The 16,444-nt window shown below is 45.5% G+C and overlaps 2 long non-coding RNA genes across 2 annotated transcripts; both read left to right on the forward strand.

Annotated features, from left to right (window-relative positions):
- The first annotated feature begins 9,893 nt into the window (after positions 1-9,893).
- On the forward strand, positions 9,894-10,489 carry LOC143942276 (uncharacterized). The gene is made up of 2 exons (XR_013264738.1): positions 9,894-10,146; positions 10,245-10,489. It is a non-coding gene; the product is annotated as an uncharacterized LOC143942276 (long non-coding RNA).
- A 4,282-nt stretch (positions 10,490-14,771) lies between these two features.
- LOC143942277 (uncharacterized) lies at positions 14,772-16,107 on the forward strand. Its single transcript, XR_013264739.1, has 4 exons — positions 14,772-15,025; positions 15,187-15,303; positions 15,486-15,764; positions 15,863-16,107. It is a non-coding gene; the product is annotated as an uncharacterized LOC143942277 (long non-coding RNA).
- The last annotated feature ends 337 nt before the right edge of the window (positions 16,108-16,444 follow it).

Genomic DNA, 16,444 nt, shown 5'->3' on the forward strand with positions numbered 1-16,444 from the left:
TGTAAATTCTACTTTGGGCCTCTTGAGCTCTCTGGAGGTGTTCCCTTACCAGGGGCATTACAGTGGCTATACGGTCCTGCATTTGTGCTACATGCTCAATAACACTCTTGTATGGGGTGGACTCATTCTCCCATGTCTCTTTTGCAATGTCTAGTAGACCCCTAGGGTGATGACCATAGACCAACTCGAATGGTGAGAACCCTGTGGACGCTTGGGGCACCTCCCTAATAGCAAACATGAGGTAGGGTAATAAATGATCCCAGTCACGACCATCTTTTGCCACCACTTTCTTCAACATATGTTTCAAAGTTTTATTAAATCTCTCCACCAATCCGTCCGTCTGGGGGTGGTACACAGAGGTACGGATGTGTGAGATTTTAAATAGTCTGCATAATTCCTTCATTACTTTCGACATAAATGGCGTACCTTGGTCAGTTAGGATTTCTTTGGGGATCCCAGTCCTAGAGAACATATAAAACAACTCACGTGCAATTGTTTTAGATGCAGTGTTTCTTAAGGGTACAGCCTCAGGATAGCGGGTCGCATAATCCAGGACTACCAAAATATACTGGTGTCCTCTAGCTGACTTTACAATGGGACCCACTAAATCCATGGCAATACGCTCAAAAGGCACCTCTATAATAGGGAGCGAAACCAAAGGACTGCGAAAATGTGACACTGGGGCACTAACCTGACATGTGGGGCACGACTCACAGTATTTTTTAATGTCATCATATATGGCCGGCCAAAAAAACCTCTGGAGAACCCTCTCTCGCGTTTTGTCAGTCCCCAAGTGTCCCCCAAGAACATGGTTATGTGCCATGTCAAGCACCTGACGCCGGTACGGCTTAGGTACCAGAAGCTGTTCCACAATCTCATCCTTAACCTTATTAACCCTATAGAAAAGATCATTAGTCACCGAAAAATGTGGAAATCTTTTTTCAGCATCTGGTTCCTGAGGTACCCCATTCATTACAGCAACCTGCTCTCTCGCATTTTTGAGAGTGGGGTCCTGTAATTGTGCAGCCCCAAAATTATCTCTAGACACCTCTAAGTCTAGTATATTTTGCTCAGTGGGAGGAGCCTCCTCCTCCCCAGCCAGGACCTGTAAAGGAAAACAATCATTTTCATCCTGCATACTTTTATCATTCACAGTGGACAAGGCAACCCCCTTAGAGGTATCCTCACTCCTTTTGGGGATTTTTCTTTTTTCCCAGAGAGCCCAGAATAATGGAAAATCGCGCCCCAATATTACATTATGCATGAGGTTTTTAACCACACCCACTTCATATTGTACGGTGCCTTGTTCAGTCCCGACTTTAGCCAGCACTATAGGGTACATTTTTGTATCACCATGTATGCACACAACACTCATATGCTTTTTAGACTCTAAGTCCCCAGTCACCAGGCTAGCATGCACCAAGGTTACAAGGCTTCCTGAGTCCATTAACGCTTTAACAGGAAAGTCATTGATTGTAATATCGCAGATTTGCGGTTCAGTCTCTAGTCCAGGAACTGCAGCACAAGATGGTTCCGCAAATAGCGACTGACGCCGGCTAGCGTCACATTCCATGGGTTCAGAGGTAAGAGGGCAATGGGCCGACACGTGTCCCGCCTCATGGCATCTCCAACACTGGATAGGGCCTGGTCTCTTTGGCAAGGAGTCCTTTTCAGAGCCCCTTAGCCACCCGGGACCATCACCAGTCTTTTGTCCCTGAGACACCACTTGAGCCCTTTTCCCCCCATCAGCACCCCTCCACACTCCCCCAATAGATGGAAGTCTCTTACCAGCTGACGGCACAGATCTGGCGCTCCGGGGAGGTGAAGATGCTGCAGGAACATCACGGAGGTAGTCCTCAGTCGCCTGGAACCTCTCCACAAGGTTGACAAGTTCGTTTGCATTCTTAGGATCACCTTGTCCCACCCAGCGTTGCAAGTCAGTAGGAAGGGCTCGGAGGTAGCGATCCATCACGACCTTCTCTAGGATTTGTGCAGGAGTAGAAGTGTCTGGCTCCAACCACTTTCTTGCCAAATGGATTAGGTCATACATCTGGGACCTCGCTGATTTGTCCAGACTGTAGCTCCAGTTGCGTACCCTCCGGGCACGGACTGCAGTAGTAACTCCTAGTCGGGCAAGCATCTCCTCTTTTAGCCGAGTATAGTCCTTAACCTCTTGCTCACTGAGGTCATAGTAGGCCTTTTGAGGTTCACCTGTTAAATAGGGCGCAATTACCTCTGCCCACTCAGCGGCTGGTAACTTCTCTCGCTCAGCCACGCGCTCAAATACTGTTAGATAGGCCTCAACATCGTCCTCAGCAGTCATCTTTTGCAGCGCTTTCTGCACAGTCCTTCTCCCAGAAAAAATCTCTGGAGCGGCTCCCATCACCACAGGCGCCTCTCGATTTGCTATCAGGTGCTCAATAAGTTCTTGTTGTGCAGCCATGGACTGTTCATGTCGTCTATTGGCCTCTATCTGAGCCTGCTGTTGTGCAGCCATGGACTGTTCATGTCGTTGCTGTTGTTGCAAACTCACTTGCATAAACTGCTTCAGCATCTCCTCCATGTTGCTGGACTGTTCCTGGAGTGTCATTGCAGCTTTCACCCAAGACATAAGCAGCTGTAGCCAAGTCTGTCCACACCGTTGCCCCTAGCAACCGACTTTGCCCGCATTCGAACACCAATTGTAAGGGATCTTCCCGGGGTAGGGTGTGTTTGGACACAGTTCACAGCAGACTTGGAATTTGATAAAGCAGATCTTGGCGTTTATTCGTGGTACAAACAGTCCAGCAAACAAAATATACAGCAACACCGTGCTTTCTAAGTACAACAAAAATAAAAGTCCTAGCCCGGCTGGGCGCTTACTAACAGGTTCTGCTCACCTATCTGACACTTACAAACACAGCGTCTTTCGCCTGGATATCGCAGGGTGAGTTTTAGCTCCAGCAGTGGCTGTGCTTGCAGCTTCCTTCAACACACAGATTGTTCATTCCCTGGCTGAGAAGCAATCACCTGCAGACCCTACAGAGCCTTTAGCTTCCCAGGCTAATTAGGATCCAAGCTCACCTGATCCCAAACCCAGAACTGGATCGGGGGATGTGGAATGACAGGTCCCTCTACCAAACCTACCTGCCATTCCATATAAACCCAGGCCCGGCAAAATTAAATAACAACTCAGCAGCATATCGCTGCTGAGAAACTGATCCATCCTGGATTTACCATCTCACACTGTGTAGCAACCTAGGTGAGATGTACACCCCCTCGATCACTTCTCCAGTGACATGTCTACAATTTTTATTAATAAACAAGTGTGATTTAATTGTACTTCTGTCTCAGTCTGATTAATGGTTTCTGGCAGGCATGTAATTACAATTTTTTATGTAATATTTTGCAGCAAAAAGGGGTGTAGGACAGCAATGCTGTGTGAAGTTGTGTCCTGGTGGTGGACTTTAAAGACACGTACGAGCATAGAGTATAATCAGAAGAGTTTTGTTTATTTATTAAATTGATATAAAATCATATACAGATAAAAATAGTTTATACATGTCATGACAAATTGTACAGTACAATAAGACAGATCACCTATACAAGGTAAGATCAGCTACAAAGTTGATCACGCTATGCGTTTCGGAGCTAGTGTAGTCTCCTTCTTCAGGGGTGTAGATACAACATGAGATGTTGTTCTAGTGAAGGATATAAATGACAGGGTATTAAAACAGGAACAATGTAGACCAGAAATAATCATATATTATTGTCTCAGTTGGTACTTACATAGCCAGATAAAGTGTCATGTGAGAGTAAAACGCTATTCAATTAAAAACAGCGGACCAGATAGGTGGAATACGTGGCTTCCCAGTATCCGAGGCTCCCATGAGAGAGGAATGATGATAGACGTAATGATAGGATATATAGTAATTTATGGTCTTTTATTGTTTTCCTCCTCCTTGTTGCTGCCTATAGGCAGACAAATCCCACAGAGACCTCCCCTTGGACACCCCCGTAAAGAAAAAAGTAGGGTTTTTTAACTAGGCGCCACCAAAGGAAACACTGGGGCGGGCAAAAAATGTCGGATCCTAGGAAAGAAATAGAGGGAATAAAAAAGAAAAGAGAAGAAAAAGGAAATTCCCTAAAGTGTATGAGATAAAAAAAGGGCAGCCTCATGGGGAGTATACTAACTCAGGAATGAGTTAGACATTAAATAGTAACTATAATCTTTATATTCATAATTGTAATAGTAGTCAAGAAAATAGTAATGGGTATATACCTGCAAAAATGATGTAGGTGAGGGTGAGAGGTATATTCAAACTCAGAGGAGATGGTGAAGGCTGCAGAAAATATTAAACAAGTAATACACAATAAAAAAAGGTTGGCTGGGGACAGCGTCATGAAACCCCATTCACCCAACATTGTGCCTATGTGAGAAGGGGTATGTGTAATAACGAGTAATGCAGGGGTAATTACCTGTAATGCAGGATGGGAGCTGGAAAGACGCCACTGGACCATCCGCTTGGCGTCCCAATATATAATATTTTGCAGCAGGGCCAATTCCTGTGCTCAACAAGAGTATCTGTGAGGTTTTACAGTTGTGTGTCACCACCACCACTGCCGCCTAAAGCCCCATTTTTTTTGAATATTTGACAGCAGGGCTCATTCCTGCGCTCAACAACAGAATCTGTGTGCGGTTACAGTGTTGTGGTACCACCAACACCTAAAGCCCAAATTTATGCAGAGTATATAAGGCAGGCCGTATAGTATATACAGGCGGTTCCGTACTTTCAAACATCCAAGTTACAAATTACTCCTACTTACAAATGGATTGAGACAGCAGGAAGTCAGACTAAATATACCCCTAGGAAGGGAAATTCTCTCCTGTGAGCCTTTGTACACACGGTCGGAGATTACGACAACCAAATCCGTCGTAGTAATTCCGGAAGTGATGTTGCATACACACGGTCGGACTAAGTTGTCGGAAAATGCGATTGTACATAACGTGATGACGTTATTTCGTTACGACGGGACTACGGTAGCCAATAGCTTTGGTCTAGGAATTTGATCTGAGCATGTGTGGCACTTTGCCCGTCGGAGTGGGCTACACATGATCGGAGTATGTCCGATCGGAGCATTTTGTCGGAAATTTTTACCGGCAAGTTGGAAAAGTTGGTCCATCGGTTATTCCGACGGAAACAGTCCGATGGAGACCACCCACAGTCGGAATGTCCGACAAAACAGTCAAATAGGACAGATTCTGTCGGAATCTCCGACCGTGTGTACAAGGACTGAGAATTAATATGGGAAAAGGGTGTCTCCACTGATGCTTTATCACCAATCCTTGTTTCCCTGAAAACCCCAAATTTTCAAAATACAATTGTCATTGGAACAGAAAGTCAGGTGAAATCTTCTGAACAGGGGCACAGACAGTAAAACAAATATTACAGGGGTGATGATAACCCTTCCCTATGTTATCCAAAAAGCTTAAAAATAGTTTTTTTTGGCTGGAGCTACACTTACAAAATGTACCTGTTCCAAATTACAAACAGATTCAACTTAAGGAACAAACCTACAGTCCCTATCTTGTTTGTAACCCCAAACACTTTTAGGACAATAACTTGCATATTAGCCTTTAAAATTCGCACTTTTGATTTCTCATGTTTGAGTCCCATAGACTTTAATGGTGTTCGAATGTTCGCACATTTTCGGTCCATTCGCATGTTCTGGATGCAAACTGAACCAGGGGGATGTTCGGCTCATCCCTACTTATTTCTACACGTTAAAGAAACGATGAAGTGAAATAATTGCAATCAAAGAAATGATGAGGGGCTATGCTATTATGTATACTGAAGGTGGCTTAATCTCTGAAGCCCGCCAGTTTCACCATCTGTACTTATGTCTGCCATTCAACCTTTGTTGAACTGTTTTATCCAATTTCTATGGAGTTTTCGCAAAAACTTTCAAAAACATAACTGACTTGACTCTTCTCAAACCTCAAACATGGATGCAAGTGTGAAAGCGGAACAGTGAGTAAGGTGCTTCCTCTGGGAGTGGAGATTTAGATAGACTATGGGACTGGAAACATACTTCTAGAACAATACTGAGAGAAAGGTAAGACATGCTGAACTGAAAGAGACTGACAGGGAGAGGCACTCAAGAAGCAAGGGTGATGCAGTAGCAGCAGTGAAGGCAGAAGAATGAGGGGACAGTTGGTAGGATTAAAAGTGACCACCAGAAGTAGCAGGACTTGTGCTGGAATGCAGGAAGACCCGTGAAAAAGCTAGGAAAGGCAGATAAAAAAAAAATGAATGGACAGTAGCCTAAGGAAAAATTCTGTTTAAGCATAAGGCCCATTTCACATGGGCAAATCCCGCATGGAATCTGTTCCGATCAGCAGGGGATCAGCTCACAGCTCAGCTGTTAATCAGTGCAGAGTGGGCAGATGACGCATCTATGTGCACTGCAGTGAGGACACGAACGGTGCCCGCTCTGCTGTATGGGTGGCTGTGAGTAAACAGACTCCATCACATAGACTCCTATTTGATCTGCCTAAATTGAAGTGGATGAATCAGACCCAGAGTCTCCCTCTCCCTATAGGGGCTGCTGAGAATTATGGTTTGCCTGTCACCCTGCCCAGCCCTACAGGCAATATGAGACATAAAGCAGTCAGTGAATTTTGTTGTTTATTTTTTTGTTTTATTGAGGGATATAACTTGTATGGGGATGGGAGCTATGACATGCCCAGCATGGATAAATAGAAACAGCAATCAGATTTGGGACAACTATGTACTCTCCCTGTACATCCTCATTCTGCTTCCTCTTTCACAAACTTGCTTGAAGTTCATCATTCCTCACTCCACCAGCACATCGCTTGCTACAGACTGTTACCCTTAGTCACTTCCTGCACATCACATGGTTCCTCGGGAACAGCTAGCACTGTTTTTGGTTATGCCTGATACTGACTCAACCAGGCTTTAGCAATTGCCCTTTGCAGGCAGGGACCACAGGCCCCTATAGTGTAGCAAAATAGAAAGTTCCTGGTGCTAGATGTCCTACATATGGCTACTGATCCCAGTTAGCCCAGTTACCCCCCAGTTAGGCCCTGCCAACCCTCATGACTGCGTCTTTCCACTACCCCTTCCACCACAGTCCACTCTTCTGGTTCTGCACCCATCTCAGACTACAAGCACCCAGTCCTCTTCAGGCGTGTATCCCCAGTCCTCCTGACTGTGCCTTACTCACCAGCCCTACTGGCTGAGACCAGTTGTCCTCCCTGGAGTCTCTTAGCAGTGCTCTCTCCCGCTGTCCTCTCCTTGCTCTCTCTTCTGCCTCCGGTGCAGGACCTACTCATGTGTTCCTGAAAGTGTTCCCGACTGCACCCAAGCCCAGTCCCGAGGTCACCTCCCCCATTACACAGGAGGCCGGCCCCCTGTCCATCCAGATTGGGGATTGGTCAGGGTTCCTTAAACATCCCAAATGGCTCCGCCTCCCCTCCCACCTCTCTTTCTAGAAAGCACCAGAAATGGGAGGTCCTGATGACACCACCTATGAGCCACCCAGCACTACCCTGAGCCACTCCCAGCCCGGAATGAAAACAAACAGGCCTAGCAACCAGTCAAGCTTGCTTAAATGTACCTATCCTCTCTAGAACACTACTAGAGGGTACTACAGGTATATCTATATATATATATCTATATATATATATATATATATATATATATATATATATATATATATATATATATATATATATCTATATATATATATATATAGATATATATATATATATATATAGTGCCAAGATGCAGAGAATGGAACCCTCTGCTGGAAGCTTCCTTTAGAGTCATAGGCAGAGGCTTTTAGACCAGGAGAGACAAAACCTGGCTGACTGGTCACAGAAAATTGTCAGATGCTGATGTAGTCCATTTGGCTATATCCCATGTTAAAATGTAAAAATACCCCACTGTGCCCCCTGCATACCTCTGCATCCCCAAATATCTTTGTCACTACTGTGTACCCCCTCTCCACAACTGCACCTCTGGACCCTTTTACATTACTCAGCCCCCACAGCTCTGGACCCTTTTACATTACGCAGCCCCCTGCATCCCTTTACATTACACAGCCCCCATAAATCGGAACCCCTTGCATGTTACACAGACCCCCCACAGCTCTTGACCCCCCTACTTGTTACATAGACCCTCCCCCACAGCTCTGGACAACTGTATGTTACACCCCCCCACAGCTCTGGACCCTTTTACATTACAGCCCCCTGCACCTCTGAATCCCTTTATATTATACAGTACCCTGCACCTCTGGACCCCTTTACATTACACAGCCCCCTGCACATTACACAGCCCCATAGCTCTGGACCCCCTGCATGTTACACAGACCCCCCACAGCTCTGGACCCCCTGCATGTTACAGACCCGCCCCCCACAGTTATGAACCCCCTGCATGTTACACAGACCCTCCCACAGCTCTGGACCCCCTGCATGTTACACCAACCACCTACCTTAATCATGCAGAGGGGAGACACAGCAGCACTGAACATAGGGTGGGAACTGCTAGAGTTATTTTTCATATTAACAAGCTAATGATTGGTTGCTAGGACAACCTAGCAACCAATCACCTGCTGGTTTACTTAAATGTTAACTCCAGCGGTTCCTCTATTTATCACTGCTCACTGTCTCTCTCTCACTCTTTATTTCTCCTGCTCCGCTCTATCAATCCGGCTGCTGGCTCTGGGTGTCACTCCGGTAGTGGTACGGTCCACACCCAGCCCGGGCACCAGGGCCGGCGCTACCACTAGGCGGACTAGGCAGCCGCCTAGGGCGCACTGCCGCCCAGGGCGCAGCCACGGCCACTAGAGGTGTTGTTGAAATAATTGGCGGCAGAGAAGCTGAATCACGATGGTGCACCCTGGCATCTTCCTGTCCTGCTCCTTCAGTAAGGGGCACCCCCCTCCTCTCCCCCTCGTTCGAACGGCAGCTCCCTCAGATCGCCCAGTAACTCTTCAGAGGGTGATCTGCAGGGGACAGTAATGGAGGAGAGCAAAATCAGTATCCAATGATGTGAGGAGCCGGCGTGGGGCTCTGTACTTATCACACTGCTCCTCATCTGCCTGAGGGTGAGTCACCTATGCACATACCTTGACTGCTTTGTGTGTCTGTGAGAGGAGCTACAGCCAGGGGGACACCAACCTCCCTACACAGCTGTCTGCATACTGACTGTGCCCACTCCCCATCTGTATACTGCACACCCCCACCTGTATACTGCACACCTCCCACCTGTATACTGCTCACCCCCACCTGTATACTGCACACCCCCACCCCCTACCTGTATATTGCACACCCCCACCTGTATACTGCACACCACCCCCTACCTGTATACTGGACACCCCCACCCCCCACTTGTATACTGCCCACCCCTACCTGTATACTGTACACCCCCACCTGTATACTGTACACCCCAGTATACTGTACACCCCCACCTGTATACTGTACACCCCCACCCCCACCTGTATACTACACACCCCCACACCCTACCTGTATACTGCACACCCCCCCCCCCCTACCTGTATATTGTACACCCTTCACCTGTATACTGCACACCCCTACCTGTATACTGTACACCCCCAGTCATTTACCACCACCAGCTTTTTCCAGCAATATATTTCTACAAATTCTTCAGTGGCTTTCCAGGTAATCTTACTCCCTTATTACTACTCCAATTGCTCAAGGAGAGGCCATACCCAGTCAATCATTTCATTTTATGCTGACCTGTTTGAGCTTAACCAGTTTATACATAATATGTATATACACATTACTTACTTTTATCTTAATCTCCTTTCAATCTTATTTACATCCTATGTACCCCTTTTTAGATTACCCCCCCGTGGGTTTTGTGAGGGACCTCCAGTGACGCCCTCTGTTGGGTGAACCCCCATTTTCCTCACTCAAGGCCGTGAGCCTTCCATCCAGGGCGGGAGCAATTTTTCAAGGATCAGAGTCTCTCTCCACCTCCTGGTTCCTTCGACGGATGCGAGGAGATAAAAGGCAGCACAAAAAACATCCCCCCCTTCTTGTTCTCCTGAGGTCCATCATTGTTTTTAACTATGTATAATTATGGATGCATTTATGACGTATCGAGCTTCTGATACAGGGTCAGTACAACCCTAGCTTTTATTCAATGTTAGTATGCTACAGTGACTATAACCTTTGTATTTAGCCACGCATCTTATGTTATCTCCTTTTTTTGTAGATTGATATTATATGTTTGCTGATCCATTTCCCTGAGGAAGAGTTTGAAACACTCGAAACGCGTCGGAATAGGAATTTTCACCTGTATTGTGCTCTTTGGGTTTATTGTATTTTGCATCCTGTTTTTTGCTTTCTGTATCCACACATTCATTTATATTCCTTCTACCATTTGGGCTCCTAGTTTGCCCATATAACTACCCCTTTGATTTTACTTGTAGTAAAATAAAAATATTTGTTTTAAAGTAAGATATTGCCTACTAAATATTTGTCCTGCCCCTTTAAAGTCCCCCTGAGGCACCCTTTCCGCATCTACCATTAACTGGGATGTGGGTCAGGCCATCTCCAGACCATTTTCAGCACTTACCCTCCTCCTTTGACCAATCCAGGGTAGTAAATACCCCTCTAGCCTCACCAAGTGCTCCTCTGGTCTACAACCACCACCTAATTACCTTCCTACTATTACTAAAATTTTCTTTTTCTTTAATCATGACCAATTATGCCAATAAAAACTGGGAGAACGCCATGTCAGGACACTACAAGAACTTTACACACAAGGAACAAAGAGATACTGAACTAGCTTCAACCTTTTTCAATTTACGAAAACTATTAGAAAAGAAATCGCTCAACCATTGGCATATCCACTCATTTGAGCAATATAGAGCCAAGAATATCATTCCTTTTGGCCTCAGAATACAAATTTTCCCCACTATGGAAAACCTCTCCCCCTCTTTTAAAAAAGATTGGGAGGATAACCTCTCAACTTGCTCCTACAAAATGATGTCTCTCTTGATTGACGAATATAGAAAAACCATTAAAGAATTAGACCAAGAAATTGACCCCCTATATGCACAACTCTCTACTCTGAAGACTCATACGGCCTACGACCAGTTCAATAAAGAACTTAATGACCACCTTGAGCAATTCAATCGTGACATTTTAATTAAAAAAGAAAAGAAAATCCTAAGAGATACCAAAGCCTTCCAGGAGGCTAAAGCCTACCAGTGGAAGAACTCCAATCACCGCAATCGTTTCAACCCCAAACCTCCCCACTCCACCAATGACCCAAATCTATCAGATGCTTCTTCAGCATCATCCACCACCTCTAGAAGATCACACACTTCACATAGATCACAAAAAACAAAACGGAACTCTCAGGGGTCCAATACTCAGGGGAATTCCCAAAAGAAACATATCACCGAATCGGGCACATCGCACGCACCCAGTCATGACAATACAGTTCCCAACACGATCACTCCACCCCTTTACTCTATGTTCCAACCAGATGCTAACACCCTATTACCTAGAATTTCTCTATCAGGTTCTAAAGCCCCTCCACTCCAAACACCTCGGGATGATCGCGCTACTGGGACCCCACATATCACTGAGTCCTCATGACTACCGGATCAGGTAAGATCGCAATCTGTTGTCATTGATTCTGAACCCATTACTATGAATGTTGTAAACCTATCCACATACACCTTGTCCGAACTACAACTACAGGTATTGGCCAAGGGACTGAGCTTCTGCCCCAACCAAAATTTGGACCATTTCGAAACTGTCAAAGATATCCAATTATTCGCACGAAAACTCATCTTAAAACAAATGTTTACCAAAGACATACCAGCTCAATCCAACTTTGAACCATTCGAGCTGGAAGCTCTCGACACCCTGATCGAGCTCCTCGAAGAAAATGAGACCCCGGATCTGATTGATCGGATCGACCTAGAACATTTGCTGGGTCGCTTCGACCAATCAGATCTCCCCACCCCACCACCGCAAGTACTAAAAAAGAAATCTAGTTTGTTTCCAAACTTGAATACCAACCCCAACGTACAAGCTTTCGTGAAACTGGTCACCCAAGATTTATCCAAAATTCGAACCTCTAATCCAAACAATGACAACTTATCCAAACCAGAAAGAGAAGCTCTCGCGTCCTTGAAGGACCATCCCACCATTACCATTAAACCCTCAGACAAGGGAGGTAATATTGTAGTCATGGACAATGACTTTTATGTGAATATGTGCACATCGATTCTAAACAATCCAGAATGGTATCGTAAAATCTCAGCTTCACATACTGAACGCTTCATATGTGATTTCTATGCCTTGATTGACAACGCATACAGTACCAATATTCTAAATAAAGCAGAATGGGACTACATCAGAACTCAATACCCACGCACCCCCACCTTCTACGCCCTACCAAAACTGCACAAAAGTATGACACAACCCACTGGTAGACCGATTATCTCGGGCAATGGTTCTCTGACGGAAAAATTAAGCAAATTTATCGATGGATATCTACGACCACATGTAGCTAAACTCCCCAGTCATATTAGAGATACCCCACATCTACTTCAAAATCTCGATGGATTACGGGTGCCCCCCGAGTCTGTACTAGTGGCTATAGATGTCGAGGCCCTGTACAGCTCGATTCCACACGACAAAGGCCTGGCATGTATTAAACATGTATTATCTCGGTATTGTCAATCAGACCCTAAGACCAATAACTTCATTTTGGAATCTTTAGAATTTATCCTCTCCCACAATTTCTTCACCTTCAACAGCTCCCACTACCTCCAGGTGCAGGGGGTGGCTATGGGAACCTCGTGTGCCCCCTCCTATGCCAACCTGTACCTGGGGGAGTGGGAGCAAATGCTAAAACAGTCATCCTTACTGGCCCCATACATGGAGAACGTCTTGATGTGGTTTCGCTACATTGATGACGTCTTCCTGGTTTGGACTGGCCCAATTGATCTACTACCAGAATTTTTGGAGCAGATCAACTCAAATATTTTTAACCTTTCTTTTACTATGAATTGGGACAAGGACAGTATCACCTTCCTTGATGTCTCAATTACCAAAGACCCAAAAGGTACACTCACCACTGGACTATACAGGAAACCCACTGCTGGCAACTCCATTCTTCATGCAAGCAGCTTCCACCCCACCTCCTTGATCCAATCCATTCCGTATAGTCAATATCTACGCACCAGACGAAACTGTACAGATGACTCAATTTTTAAAAAGGAAGCTGACCTTTTGAGAACACGTTTATTAGCACGGGGCTACTCGCACAAATGCCTCAAAAAAGCATATAAAAGAGTATGCAGCAGAACCCGTACAGACATCTTATATAATCCCTCCACTAAGAAACAACAACCGCATCCGATTTCAATCATCACTTCATTCTCCAACCAACACCGCACAGTCAAACAAATAGTCCAAAAATACTGGCACATGTTGACCATGGACCCTGTTATTGGCCCTTTCGTGCCAGCCATGCCCGTCATCACATTCAGGAGAGCACGCTCTCTACGTGACCGGCTTGTATGCAGTGAATACAAGGGCACTAAAACTGACCCTTGCAAATATAAAGGTACATTCACATGCGGAGGCTGCAATTATTGCAGATACCTCAACACTTCCCGCAATATTACATTACCCAATGGTGACACCTTCACACCTAAGCACTATGCAAATTGCTCCACTAGCGGTGTTGTATACATGCTTACATGTGAATGTAACAGCTTTTACATAGGCAAAACTATCCAGGAATTCTGGAGAAGGGCATACAAACACATTTTATCAATGAAGACGTGCAATCCCAATTTACCCCTTGGCAGACACGTTACTCTAGTACACGAAGGCATCTGCCCCAAATTTTCATTCATAATACTTGACCGGGTACATCAGGGCATCCGAGGGGGAGATCTAAACAAAATATTGCTCCAACTCGAACAAAAATGGATTTTCAATTTAAATGCTACCAAGCCACCCGGACTCAATGGAGCTATCTCCTTTAAACCATTTTTGGAAGGCTTCACGTCCGGGGGCTCTGAATGGGAACCTCCCATGTAAGAAACCCCCCCCCCCATAAAATAATTCTCCACTCACTCAGTAAATATGAAATAAATCCCATATATAATTTTTTTTTTTTTTTTTTTCGATTCAATCAAATCTATATGTGTATGGCCCGTGTTTTTTTGTTTTTGTTTTTTGTTTTGTTTTTTTCTTTCTTCTCTCCTCTTTTTCGGTTCAACCCAATCCCTATGTGTAATGGTCTTTGGTTTTTATTTGTGTTTATCATTAACACTGTTCTCCTTTCTTTTCTTCCTGACATGGTTTTTTGGTTTAATTGCTGCTGCCTTGCGGGGTTTTTTTTTCCCCACTTTCAAGACCACCTCCGTACCACCCTTCGGGGCAACCACGGCGTGCACTGATCCATGCTCCTGCCCCTCGGCTCCTCCCTCGGGTGTGGGTTCCCCCACTCAGCGCACGATAGGGCCACCACTGCGTTTATCAGTGCCGGTGGCCCTTTCACATGGGGAGAGGCAGGGACATACGTCTGTCCCCTCCCTCCTCACATTTGTGCGCTGCGAGCCAGTGACGCGGGTGCGGGTCCCCGTCGGCGGCTGCCCTAGACGTCACGACACCGGGCGCATATACCCGGAAGTGACCTCCCCATATGGAGGCTGACTGCAAGATCTCTTTTGCATCAGCTTCCTGTGGGGTGTTTTTTTTTTTTTTGACAGTTACTCCCGTTGTCAAAGGGGAGCTTCCCCTCCCCCTAATCGGCACCGGGATACGCCCCCCTCCATCTACCGCACATTACATGCGGAGGGGGCGGGCTCCCGCGCCACCGACTCGGGGGGCGTCACTATCCCTCCCTACCTCCTAGCCACTCCCACCCTCCTTCATTTTAAAAGGCTGGCTTTCCACCCTGTCAGTCTGGCTGAGACTTCAGGCCACACTGACACACACACTGCTGCTCTAATCAAGGTAAGCCTCTGGTTTTGACTACTCATCCCCATCATACCCTTGTACCATACCCCAATTGTACTGGCTTGCCACCCAGAGCCCCCCCCCCCCCGTTTTTTTTTGTTTTTTGTTTTTTTCTTGTTCCCTTCCCCTAATTCACTATTTACAACAACTATTTCCAGACCCACTTGCCTATTTGAAACACCAGATGTGCTTCGATCTGAGCGCTGTGTCCGTCATTTACCACCACCAGCTTTTTCCAGCAATATATTTCTACAAATTCTTCAGTGGCTTTCCAGGTAATCTTACTCCCTTATTACTACTCCAATTGCTCAAGGAGAGGCCATACCCAGTCAATCATTTCATTTTATGCTGACCTGTTTGAGCTTAACCAGTTTATACATAATATGTATATACACATTACTTACTTTTATCTTAATCTCCTTTCAATCTTATTTACATCCTATGTACCCCTTTTTAGATTACCCCCCCGTGGGTTTTGTGAGGGACCTCCAGTGACACCCTCTGTTGGGTGAACCCCCATTTTCCTCACTCAAGGCCGTGAGCCTTCCATCCAGGGCGGGAGCAATTTTTCAAGGATCAGAGTCTCTCTCCACCTCCTGGTTCCTTCGACGGATGCGAGGAGATAAAAGGCAGCACAAAAAACATCCCCCCCTTCTTGTTCTCCTGAGGTCCATCATTGTTTTTAACTATGTATAATTATGGATGCATTTATGACGTATCGAGCTTCTGATACAGGGTCAGTACAACCCTAGCTTTTATTCAATGTTAGTATGCTACAGTGACTATAACCTTTGTATTTAGCCACGCATCTTATGTTATCTCCTTTTTTTGTAGATTGATATTATATGTTTGCTGATCCATTTCCCTGAGGAAGAGTTTGAAACACTCGAAACGCGTCGGAATAGGAATTTTCACCTGTATTGTGCTCTTTGTGTTTATTGTATTTTGCATCCTGTTTTTTGCTTTCTGTATCCACACATTCATTTATATTCCTTCTACCATTTGGGCTCCTAGTTTGCCCATATAACTACCCCTTTGATTTTACTTGTAGTAAAATAAAAATATTTGTTTTAAAGTAAGATATTGCCTACTAAATATTTGTCCTGCCCCTTTAAAGTCCCGCTGAGGCACCCTTTCCGCATCTACCATTAACTGGGATGTGGGTCAGGCCATCTCCAGACCATTTTCAGCACTTACCCTCCTCCCACCTGTATACTGCAACCCACCTATATACTGTACACCCCCCTGTATACTGTACATCCCCGCCTGTATACTGCAGCCCACCTATATACTGTACACCCCCCTGTATACTGTACACCCCCACCTGTATACTGCAGCCCACCTATATACTGTACACCCCCCTGTATACTGTACACACCCACCCCCCACCTGTACATTGGGGGTATTACACTGAGG

The sequence above is a fragment of the Lithobates pipiens genome, unplaced genomic scaffold (genome assembly GCF_037356315.1).
Source record: "Lithobates pipiens isolate NorthernLeopardFrog02 unplaced genomic scaffold, aLitPip1_a1.2 Scaffold_30, whole genome shotgun sequence".
Taxonomy (NCBI): Eukaryota; Metazoa; Chordata; class Amphibia; order Anura; family Ranidae; genus Lithobates; species Lithobates pipiens.